Genomic DNA, 13,131 nt, shown 5'->3' on the forward strand with positions numbered 1-13,131 from the left:
TCCATCGTCTCCATGCCCTTAATTAGTTTGGTCGCCCTCCTCTGTACCTTTTCAAGCTTTAGGATATCCTTTTTGTAGTACGGTGCCCAGAATTGTACACAGTATTCAAGGTGTGGCCTCACTAGTGATTTATATAACGGGAGTATAATACTCTCGTCCCTAGCATCAATACCCCGTTTTATGCATGCTAATATCTTATTAGCCTTCTTTGCTGCAGTCCTACTTTGGGTACTACTGCTTAGCTTGCTATCTATGAGGACACCTAAGTCCTTTTCCAGTAAAGAATCCCCTAATTTTACCCCATTTAGTAGGTAGGTGTAATTTTTGTTCTTGTTACCACAGTGCATTACCTTACACTTGTCTGTGTTGAAGCGCATTCTCCATTTGGCTGCCCATGCTTCTAATTTAACTAAGTCGTTCTGAAGAGACTCGGCATCCTCCTCTGTATTTATAGCCTTACACAATTTGGTATCATCTGCAAAAATTGACACCATGCTCTCTAGACCTTCTGTTAGGTCGTTAATGAAAATATTGAACAATAGCGGTCCTAATACTGAGCCTTGCGGCACACCACTTAGCACTTCAGTCCAAGTTGAAAAAGATCCATTAACCACAACGCGCTGCTCCCTATTATCTAACCAGTTTTTGACCCAAGTGCATATTGTGTTTCCTAGCCCTGATTCTTGTAGCTTGTAGATAAGTCTCATGTGTGGTACAGTATCGAACGCTTTGGCAAAGTCTAAAAAGATTACATCCACGTCTTTACCCTGATCTAGGTTTGCGCTTACTGTTTCATAAAAGCCAAGTAAGTTGGTTTGACAGGATCTGTCCTTCATAAACCCATGTTGATTCCTTTTAATGACCTTATTGGTTTCAAGGAACTTCTGAATACTATCTCTTAGAATACCTTCCAATACTTTCCCCACTATAGATGTAAGACTAACTGGTCTATAATTACCTGGTTCAGCTTTACTTCCCTTTTTGAATATAGGCACTACTTCCGCTATACGCCAGTCTTTGGGAACCATACCTGATATAACTGAATCCTTAAAGATCAAAGATAGCGGTTTTGCCAGTTCAGAGTGAAGCTCCATTAGAACCCTTGGATGAATGCCATCGGGCCCTGGTGATTTATTAATCTTTAAATGTTTTAATCGGTCACAGACTACTTCCTCGCTTAAATAAGTACCTATCAGTGTCATATTCTCATTATTGAGATTGTGTGTCAGTCCCTGAATTGGGTCCTCTCTAGTGAATACTGTTGAAAAAAACTCATTTAGTGTGTCCGCTATGTCATTATCATTTTTGCTTAAGACTCCCAACTTGTCTTTTAAAGGGCCTATACTCTCCTTCTTTAATCTCTTGCTATTAATGTATTTAAAGATTTTTTGGGGATTCGCTTTGCTTTCCTTTGCTACTAGTTTTTCAGTTTCTACTTTAGCCGCTCTTATTTCCTTTTTGCAAATTTTGTTACATTCCTTATAGTGCTGAAATGACTCTGCTTCCCCGTCAGATTTGTATTTTTTAAATGCTCGCCTTTTCTTGCCCATAAGTTCCTTAATCTTTTTGTTAAGCCACATCGGTTTATGATTTTTATTCCTTTTTTTGCTACTCATAGGAATACATTTGAGTGTATTTTTAGCTAGCAGGAATTTTAGTACCTCCCATTTCTCCGTAGTATTTTTTCCTAAAAACAAACCTTCCCATTCAATATCCCTGAAAAATACTCTCATCTTTTCAAAATTTGCTTTGCTAAAGTTTAATGTCCTAGTTGAGCCAGTATAGGGCTGTTTATAGAAACTGATATTGAATGTGACCATATTGTGGTCGCTGTTTCCTATGGGTTCCCCTACTATAATACCTGATACCAAATCCCCATTGTTTGTTAATACCAGGTCTAAGATTGCATTGTACCTAGTTGGTTCCTCAATTAGTTGGACTAAGTAGTTATCATTAAGTGTGTTTAAAAACATATTGCCCCTAGCAGTATCACATAAGTCGTTTTTCCAGTTTATCTCTGGATAGTTAAAATCTCCCATCACTACTATGTCTCCTACTCCTGCTGCTCTTTCAATTTGCTTTAGTAACAATTCATCATCAGATGCGTTGATACCAGGCGGCCTATAGCATACACCCAATACTAACTTTTTTATTCCTTTTTCCCCGCATGCAAATTCTACCCATAATGTCTCGAAAGTGTCTACAGTCCCCTCCTGAATATCTTCCCATATATTAGGTTTTAAAAACGGCTATACGTAAAGACACACCCCTCCACCCTTTTTATTTAGTCTGTCTCTCCTAAACAGTGTATAGCCCTCTAGATTGACTGTCCAATCATGAGATTCATCCCACCAAGTTTCAGTAATGCCTATAATATCATACTGTTTGCTTGCTGCAAGTATTTCTAGTTCACCCTTTTTTTAACCAGTAATGCTTCTGGCGTTTACATACATACAATTAAGATAAGTATTTTCCCTTGCGTTAGGGACATCTTTCACCTTATGTAGCAAGGATGACCTGTAATCGTCATTGGTTAGTGCTTTGGTAAAATCCCTTTTAGTACCCATGTTAGTAACCTTACCGCCTGCTCTTACCCTCCCCCCCAACTTTTCCCCCCCATTTCGTTTACTACCGCCATCCCCACTATTCTCACTGCATGACCCGTAGTTTCTAGCTAAACCCTCCCCCCAGGCTCCTAGTTTAAAAAATAGCTGATAAGAATTCACTTAGTTACAATGAATTGCAATAAATTGCAAGAGCAGCTGTACATTTGTTGCAAGAAGACGCATTGGTATTCCACTGATTATCTCATGAATAACTATTTGCAAAAAATGTGCTGACCCATATAATCATATAAAAAGCAGTTGTAGGTGTATTAATAAACAAAGCTCTCCTGCAGTCAGGATGCAGATAATCAAATAGTTACCACACTATTTTCAGAATTGATAAGCGGCTAATAAATGCTTCCCTGCATTAGGTAAGTATCACAAATATAATTTAAGTGTGTATACAGGGAATAAAATAGTTTACAGTTGATAAGTGGTTTCCCTGCACTTGGTAAATGCTCTGTGTGTATGCCGTTACCATGGAAACCAATCGACAGGTGTTATACCCTGCACAGTAGTTGCTAGGGAAAACAGACCTGTCTTGAGCCGTTTGGGCAGTGTGGAAAACTTTCCTATGTTCCAGTGATGGGTACACAGGGAGGTGATCTAACCAGGGAGCTAAGACCGCTGCATGGAGCGGTAAAGTACTTGCTGCGATGCTGGAGAGGAGTCCGCCCGCCGGAGCCCCGTCGCGGAGGTCCCGGAAGTCGGGTGCCGGACCGGAAGTAATCTCCATCCAGGAGAGTGGAGCCTCCACCAAGAAGTCTTCGCAGAGGTGACAAGTCTTTGGGGAGTTCCTCTAGTAGACATGATGGCATCTCGTCTCAACAAGAAGCTTCAGAAATATTGCTGCAGGTCGAGAGACACTCAAGCAATAGCAGTGGATGCGCTAGTGACCAAGTGGGTATTCCGGTCAGTGTATGTCTTCCCTCCACTTCCGCTGATCCCAAAAGTTCTCAGGATCATAAGAAGAACAAGGGTTCGAGCAAACTTCATTGCCCCAGACTGGCCAAGGATGGCTTGGTACCCATATCTTCAGGAGTTGCTCATAGAAGATCCTCGGCCTCTTCCTCTTCGCGAGGACCTGCTGCAGCAGGGGCCGTGCGTTTATCAAGACTTACCGCGGCTATGTTTGACGGCATGGCTGTTGAGCACCGGATCCTAGCCCGAAAGGGTATTTCCAAGGAAGTCATCCCCACCCTTATTCAGGCCAGGAAAGGAGTAACGTCGAAACATTACCACCGTATTTGGAAAAAATATGTGTCTTGGTGTGATTTCAAGAAGGCTCCTACAGAAGAGTTTTAGTTGGGACGTTTTCTCCATTTTCTGCAGGCTGGTATGGAGGCAGGCCTCCGATTGGGGTCAATCAAGTTCCAGATTTCGGCCTTGTCAGTGTTCTTCCAAAAACAATTGGCCTCTCTTCCAGAAGTTCAGACAGAGCCGGCCCTGACCAATATCATGCCCTAGGCAAGATTTTGGCTGGTGCCCCCTAACACTACCACTAGTTCTCCAGGAAATGCCTGCATGAGTCAGCCGGCAGCTCTGCTAACGTCGGGCGCCTTTTGTTTATGAAAATGCATCTTATTTGCATTACTATGTGACTAGGATGAACAAGCAGCTTCTGCTGATTGAAATGATATGCTGCATGTCTATATTCTGTGTGCGACTGCGGCTGTATCTGCATATACGAAATGCTACATTACAGTGACTTCCAGGAATACACGCAACGTAGCATTTCGTATGCAGATACAGCCGTAGTCACACACAGAATATAGGCATGCCGCATATCATTTGAATCAGCAGAAGCTGCTAGTGCCCCTAAGCATACCAAATGCCCTAGGCATTTGCCTAGTTTGCCTATGCCTAAGGCCGGCTCTGAGTTCAGACCTTTGTGAAAGGTGTTCTGCACATCCAGCCTCCATTTGTGCCTACTATGGCACCATGGGACCTTAACGTGGTGTTGCAGTTCCTTCAGTCGGATTGGTTTGAGCCTCTACAAGAGATAGAGTTAAAGTTTCTCACTGTGGTGATGCTTTTGGCATTGGCATCCGCAGGGCAGGTGCCTGAATTTGGGGGCCTTGTCTCACAAGAGCCCTTACCTGATTTTCCATGAAGATAGGGCAGAGTTGAGAACTCGTCAACATTTTCTTCCAAAGGTGGTTTCATCTTTCCACATAAACCAACCTATTGTGGTACCAGTGGTTACTGACACATTCACTGATTCAAAGTCTCTAGATGTGGTAAGGGCTTTGAAGATTTATGTCGCTAAAACAGCTCGAACACGGAAAACAGAGTCTTTGTTTGTCCTGTATGCTCCCAACAAGATTGGGTGTCCTGCTTCCAAGCAGATTATTGCGCGTTGGATCAGAGGTACGATTCAGCACGCTCATACTACGGCTGGATTGCCATTACCGACGTCGGTGAAGGCCCATTCCACTAGGAAGGTGGGCTCATCCTGGGCAACTGCCCGGGGGGTCTCGGCATTGCAACTTTGCAGAGCAGCTACTTGGTCAGGGTCAAACACGTTTTCAAAATTCTACAAGTTTGACACCTTGGCCGATGAAGACCCCAAGTTCGGTCAATCGGTGCTGCAGGGTCATCCGCACTCTCCCGCCCATACTGGAGCTTTGGTATAAACCCCATGGTCATGAAGTGGACCCCAGCATCCTCTAGGACGTATGAGAAAATCCGGTGCTAAAAAGGTGCAGTTGGAGGGTATGCAAATGTTTACACAAAGCCTACTAGGTTTTAGAGAATGCATTACATATTTGGAGAATAAGGTTACTGAGAGCTGTGAAATACTGCAATAGAAATAACTAATTTATAGCAAGAAATACCTGCAAAATACAGAGAATCTAATTCAGAGACTAACACAGAAATAAGAGCAAAAAAAATAACAGGTCCTAGATGACTATAATACTGCATCCAACTGGTCACCACATTATGGAGGTGCCAACTCTAGATGAGATATATATTGGGATATTTATTAGGCTTTTTGATACCTAACGGTAAATCCTTTTCTCCTAGTCCGTAGAGGATGCTGGGCGCCCATCCCAGTGCATACTTTACCTGCAGTTTTGTTATTAGAGTTACACAAGTTGTGTTATATTAGTTTCAGCATGTTGCTGTCATTGGTTCATGCCTGTTGGCGTGTGTTCTGTTGAATGCCATGTTGTGCGGCATGGTTGAGGTGTGAGCTGGTATGTATCTCACCACTAATATTAAAGTAAATCCTTTCCTCAAAATGTCCGTCTCCCTGGGCACAGTTCCTATAACTGAGGTCTGGAGGAGGGGCATAGAGGTAGGAGCCAGTTCACACCCATTGAAAAGTTTTAAGAGTGCCCATGGCTCCTGCGGAACCATCTATACCCCATGGTCATGAAGTGGACCCCAGCATCTTCTACGGACTAGGAGAAAAGGATTTACCGGTAGGTATCAAAATCCTGTTTTTGTTATAAAAATCCCATTACATTGAAATATGGAATTCAGTATATTTTGTCGGCAATGATCGTGTCAACATTCATAATGTCAACATAGACAGTCAACATGGCCAGGACGTCGACAATGTGTGTTTAACGCAAGCCTAACCCCAACCCCTAAACCTAACCCCTAAACTTAGCCCTAATGTCAATGTCAACATTTTCACAGTGTCTACATTTCATATGTCGGCATTCTGTCTATGTTATCATTTTCTAGGTGTCCACATGTATGATGTTGATATTTTATTCATGTTGACAGTAAAGCTCTCAATATTCTGGTGTCAGCATTATGAATTCATAATTTTAACATTATGAATTACATATTGATAATATTACAACATTCTGAATAACGACTTATGCCTGCATACCTTAATACGCTATTCACTTAAACTCTATTAAATCATTCATAACAGCCTGAAAATTTATGTTTGGGTGGAGTTAAGGGGTCTATTTATTTACTAAGCCTTGGATGGAGATAAAATCGACGGAGATAAAATACCAGCCAATCAGCTCCTAATTGACATTTTTTAAACACAGCCTGTGACGTGGCAGTTAGGAGCTGATTGGCTGGGACTTTATCTTCATCCACTTTATCTCCTTAAAAGGGTTAGTAAATAGACCCCTAATTAGTGAGATATTAAGCAAGAAATGTACGTACACATCATGTTCAAATAAATATTTCCATTGCAAATTGGCGCAGGATTTATGTGCAGGGAACTTTTTGGAGAACAGTCAGTTTACCTAATGCACAAGTCTTGGATGAAAGTGGTTGGATCATCACTGCATACGGCTGTCATGTTTCTAATGTTGGTAACTGCTGTCCGCACTTTTTAATTGTGATTAAAGTATGGATGGCAATGTTTCCTCATTTTTCTATGGAAATACAAAGTCCAATGACACATTTGATATTTTGACAATGGGCATTGGAGATGACTGTGAGATCTCTGTTAGCGTGTCCTGGCCTTTAAACTCTTTGATTCATGCCTCCAATCCAGACTTGCATTGTGCTTTGTAAAATAAGATCTTGTACAGTAAGCTGCCTGTTCTTTTGGAATATCTTTGAGAATGCTGATTGTTTTCCCTTCCATCGGTCACCATTACTTATAGATAAATATCCCAATATATATCGCATTTAGAGTTGGCTCCTCCATAATGTGGTGACCAGTTGGATGCAGTGTTATAGTCATCTAGGACCTGTTATTTCTCTAACGTCCTAGTGGATGCTGGGGACTCCGTAAGGACCATGGGGAATAGAGACAGGGCACTTTAAGAAAGAATTTGGATACTGGTGTGCTCTGGGTCCTCCCTCTATGTCCCTCCTCCAGACCTCAGTTAGAATCTGTGCCCGGACTAGCAGGGTGAAACTTAGTGAGCTCTCCTGAGCTTGCTAAAAAGAAAGTATTTTGTTAGGTTTTTTATTTTCAGAGAGATCTGCTGGCAACAGGCTCTCTGCTACGTGGGACTGAGGGGAGAGAAGCAGCCCTACTCACTGAAGATAGGTCCTGCTTCTTAAGCTACTGGACACCATTAGCTCCAGAGGGATCGTACTCAGGATCGCACCCTTGGTCGTCCGATCCCGGAGCCGCGCCGCCGCCCCCCTCGCAGAGCCAGAAGACAGAAGCCGGTGACAGAAGCAAGAAGACTTCGAAATCGGCGGCAGAATACTCCAGTCTTCATATGAGGTAGCGCACAGCACTGTAGCTGTGCGCCATTGCTCCCACGCTAAACCCACATACTCCGGTCACTGTAGGGTGCAGGGCGCAGGGGGGGGGGGGGGGGGCGCCCTGGGCAGCAATTAGAGACCTCTTTGGCAAAAGTTTGCATAATATACAGTTGGGCACTGTATATATGTATGAGCCCCCGCCAAAATTGTACATGAAAGCGGGACAGAAGCCCGCCGTCGAGGGGGCGGGGCTTCTTCCTCAGCACTCACCAGCGCCATGTTTTTTCTCCACAGCACCGCTGAGAGGAAGCTCCCCAGTCTCTCCCCTGCAGTTACACGGTAGAAGAGGGTAAAAAGAGAGGGGGGGCACATAATTAAGCACAAAAATCAATATAAACAGCAGCTACTGGGTTAACATTAAGTTACTGTGTTATTCCTGGGTTAATAGCGCTGGGGTGTGTGCTGGCATACTCTCTCTCTGTCTCTCCAAAGGGCCTTATGGGGGAATTGTCTTCAGATGAGCATTCCCTGAGTGTGTGGTGTGTCGGTACGTGTGTGTCGACATGTCTGAGATAAAAGGCTCCCCTAAGGAGGAGATGGAGCAAATATGTGTGTGAGAGGGTGTCTCCGTCGACAACGCCGACACCTGTTTGGATATGTGTAATTAAGTGCTAAGGTGAATTTATTGCACAAAAGATTAGAGAACAGACAGGAAATCTACCCATGTCTGTCCCTATGTCGCAGAGACCTTTAGAGTCTCTCAATGCTCACTATCCAAAATAATAGACACTGATATCGACACGGAGTTTGACTCCAGTGTCGACTACGATAATGCAAAGTTACAGCCAAAATGGCAGAAAAGTATTCAATATATGATTATTGTAATAAAAGATGATTTGCATATCACTGATGACTCATCTGTCCCTGACACAAGGGTACACATGTTTAAGGGGAAGAAAGCTGAGGTAAATTTCCCTCCTCTTATGATGAAAAAGAGCGGGAATCTCCAGACAAGAGACTGTAGTTTCCCACAAAGAATTCTCAGGCAGTATCCTTTCCCCACTAGGGCCAGGATATGATGGGAATCTTCCCCTAGGGTGTCACGTTTGCCCAAAAGGTAGCCCTGACGTAACAGCTATTCTCAGGGATCCTGCAGATAGCGTGCACATTCTGGTACACTACTCAGACCGGCGATTGTGTCGGCATGGGTTTATAGCGCTGTGGCAGCGTGGACAGGTACCTTATCAGCAGAGATTGAGACCCTAGTATGTATATAGATATACATATGTATATATAGAGATATATATATATATATTAAAGATGAGTGTTCTGGGTCCTAGAGTCAAAGCTATGTCGATTTCTGCTTGACGTGTCCTGTAGAATATGCAATGGACAGATGATGCCGACTTAAGAGGCATATGGAAGGCTGAGGATTGTGTGGAGAAGGGTTCTCGGACCTGGTCTCCACAGCTATAGCTGGTAATTCTGATATTTTGCCTTATATTCCTGCACAGCTTAGGAAAGCACGACATTATCAAATGCAGCCTTTCGAATAAAGAAACAAGAAATTCCGAGGTGCGTCCTTTCTTGCCAGAGGCGGGGGTAGAGGAAAGAAGCTGCACAACACAGCTAGTTCCCAGGAACAGGAGTCCTCCCCGGCCTCTATAAAAATCCACCGCATGTCGCTGGGGCTCCACAGGTGGAGCTATGCCCGGTGGGGGCACGCCTTCGTAAGTTCAGCCACAAGTTGGTTCACTCCCTGTTAGATCCCTGGGCAATAGATATTGTGTCTCAGAGATACAAGCTGGACTTTGAGAAGATGCCCTCTCACCGACGGCCCTGCCGGCTTCCCCCCAAGAGAGGGAAACAGTGTTAACTGCAATTCACAAATTGTATCTTCAACAGGTGGTGGTCAAGGTTCCCCTCCTTCAACAAGGAGGGGGTTATTATTCGACCATGTTGTAGTCCCGAAATCAGACGGTTCGGTCAGACCCATATTGAATTTAAAATCCCTGAACATATACCTGAAAAGGTTCAAGTTCAAGATGGAATCGCTAAGAGCGGTCATTGCAAGCCTGAAAGGAGGAGATTTTATGGTGACTCGGGACATAAAGGATGCATACCTTCATGTCCCCATTTATCCACCTCATCAGGCGTACCTCAGAATTGCGGTACGGGATTGTCATTACCAACTTTAGACGTTGCCGTTTGGTTTCTCCACGGCCTTGGGAATATTCACCAAGGTAATGGCGGTAATGATGGTGCTCCTGCGGAAGCAAGGTGTCACTATTATCACGTACTTGGACGATCTCCTCATAAAAGCGAGATCAAGAGAGCAGTTGCTGAACAGCGTATCACTTTCTCTGGAAGTGTAACAGCAACACGGCTGGGTTCTATATATTCCAAAGTCGCAGTTGGTTCCTACAGCTCATCTGCCTCTCCTAGGCATGATCCTAGACACAGACCAGAAAAGGGTTTATCTCCTGATAGAGAGAGCTCAGGAGCTCGTGACACTGGTCAGGAATCTATTAAAACCAAAACAGGTGTCAGTGCATCACTGCACTCGAGTCCTGGGAAGGAGGGTGGCATCATATGAGGCCATTCCCTTCAGCAGGTTCCATGCGAGGACCTTCCAATGGGACTTACTGGACAAGGGGTCCGGGTCACATCTTCAGATTAACCACCCTATCCCCCAGGGCCAGGGTGTCTCTCCTGTGGTGGCTGCAGAGTGCTCACCTTCTCGAAGGTCGCAGATTCGGCATTCAGGACTGAGTCCTGGTGACCACGGATTCAAGCCTCCGAGGGTGGGGGGCAGTCACACAGGGAAGAAATTTCCAAGGGCTGTGGTCAAGGCAGGAGACTTGCCTTCACATCGATATCCTGGAACTAAGGGCCATATACAACGCCCTAAGTCAAGCGGAGATCCTGCTTCGCGACCAACCGGTTCTGATTCAGTCAGACAATATCACCGCAGCGGCTCATGTAAACCGCCAAGGCGGCACAAGGAGCAGGGTGGCAATGGTAAAAGCCACCAGAATTCTTCGCTGGGCGGAGAATCACGTAAGCGCACTGTCAGCAGTGTTCATTCCGGGAGTGGACAACTGGGAAGCAGACTTCCTCAGTAGGCACGACCTCCACCCGGGAGAGTGGGGACTTCATCAAGAAGTCTTCATGCAGATTGCAAGTCGGTGGGAACTGCCACAGGTGGACATGATGGCATCCCGCCTCAACAAAAAGCTGCAGAGGTATTGCGCCAGGTCAAGAGACCCTCAGGCGATAGCTGTGGATGCACTGGTGACACCGTGGGTGTTCCCGTCGGTCTATGTATTTCCTCATCTTCCTCTCATACCCAAGGTGCTGAGAATCATAAGGAATAGAGGAGTGAGAACAATACTCTTTGTTCCGGATTGGCCAAGAAGGACTTGGTATCCAGATCTGCAAGAAATGCTCACAGAGGACCCGTGGCTTCTGCCTCTAAGACAGGACTTGTGCAACAGGGGCCCTGTCTTTTCCTAGACTTACCGTGGCTGCGTTTGACGGCATGGCGGTTGAACGCCGGATCCTAGCAGAAAAAGGCATTCCGGATGAGGTCATTCCTACGCTGATAGACGCTAGGAAGGATGTGACGGCTCAACATTATCACCGTATATGGCGAAAATATGTTGCTTGGTGTGAGGCCAGGAATGCCCCTACGGAGGAATTCCAGCTGGGCCGTTTTCCTTCACTTCCTACAGTCGGGAGTGACTTTGGGCCTGAAATTGGGTTCCATTAAGGTCCAGATTTCGGCCCTATCCATTTTCTTTCAAAAAGAACTGGCTTCTCTTCCTGAAGTTCAGACGTTGTAAAGGGAGTGCTGCATATTAAGCCCCCTTTTGTGCCTCCAGTGGCACCTTGGGATCTTAACGTGGTGTTGAGTTTCCTGAAGTCACACTGGTTTGAAAAACGAAGAGAAAAGATTGGCTGCGCTTATAATGTAGTAAAAAAAACCTTTGTTAATGGAGAGCTGACAAACGTAATAATAATGAATAAAAAATTTTTATTAAAATATTTGTATACCAATGGAATTATAAACACAATATTTTTTAAGAACTTATACATATAAGTATGCTCTGAGCTGACCCTATGTATTGAGCAGCAAGTAACAATGTTCACACAATAGATTAGTAATTAGTAATAGCGTTAAAAATAACATAACATATGTGACATTCATATGACTATTCACTGAAATTGTATCATTCACAAGAGTATTAAGACTGCACACTATCTAAAAGTACAGAGGCAGCATGTACTTTAAAATTCAGAAAAGTCCCGGCAGCAGGTGTTTTAATTGAGGAAGATAATGTAATTTCCTCTCCTGGGCTGTTAATGCCGGGCGTCCCCGGTATCATCCACTATAGCCCTATCTGTGGAAGGAAGATAAATTTGAGCAAATTGCTCTAATGGGGGCTGTTCCCATATAATAAAGGGTATTTGTATATTGACCGGCTTTTTCCTGGGTTCTCCCGGGGGCTGGTAAAATCCTTTAAAAATGCCCACTCACATGCAAGGAGGAGTATGCCGTCCAGTGCCGTTATTGATGCTGCTGACAGGATACCTGTAGGCGCCGTGCATCGGCGTAAGCCAAACTTTCCAGGTGTGTTGAAGCAAGTCCTCTTGCTAGGACGCTCCGGTTCTAGCAAGAGGACTTGCTTCAACACACCTGGAAAGTTTGGCTTACGCCGATGCACGGCGCCTACAGGTATCCTGTCAGCAGCATCAATAACGGCACTGGACGGCATACTCCTCCTTGCATGTGAGTGGGCATTTTTAAAGGATTTTACCAGCCCCCGGGAGAACCCAGGAAAAAGCCGGTCAATATACAGATACCCTTTATTATATGGGAACAGCCCCCATTAGAGCAATTTGCTCAAATTTATCTTCCTTCCACAGAAAGGGCTATAGTGGATGATACCGGGGATGCCCGGCATTAACAGCCCAGGAGAGGTAATTACATTATCTTCCTCAATTAAAACACCTGCTGCCGGGACTTTCTGAATTTTAAAGTACATGCTGCCTCTGTACTTTTAGATAGTGTGCAGTCTTAATACTCTTGTGAATGATACAATTTCAGTGAATAGTCATATGAATGTCACATATGTTGTTATTTTTAACGCTATTACTAATTACTAATCTATTGTGTGAACATTGTTACTTGCTGCTCAATACATAGGGTCAGCTCAGAGCATACTTATATGTATAAGTTCTTAAAAAATATTGTGTTTATAATAGAGATGAGCGGGTTCGGTTCCTCGGAATCCGAACCCCCCCGAACTTCAGCCTTTTAACACGGGTCCGAGGCAGACTCGGATCTTCCCGCCTTGCTCGGCTAACCCGAGCGCGCCCG

This window comes from Pseudophryne corroboree, chromosome 5 (assembly GCF_028390025.1).
Source record: "Pseudophryne corroboree isolate aPseCor3 chromosome 5, aPseCor3.hap2, whole genome shotgun sequence".
Lineage (NCBI taxonomy): Eukaryota > Metazoa > Chordata > Amphibia > Anura > Myobatrachidae > Pseudophryne > Pseudophryne corroboree.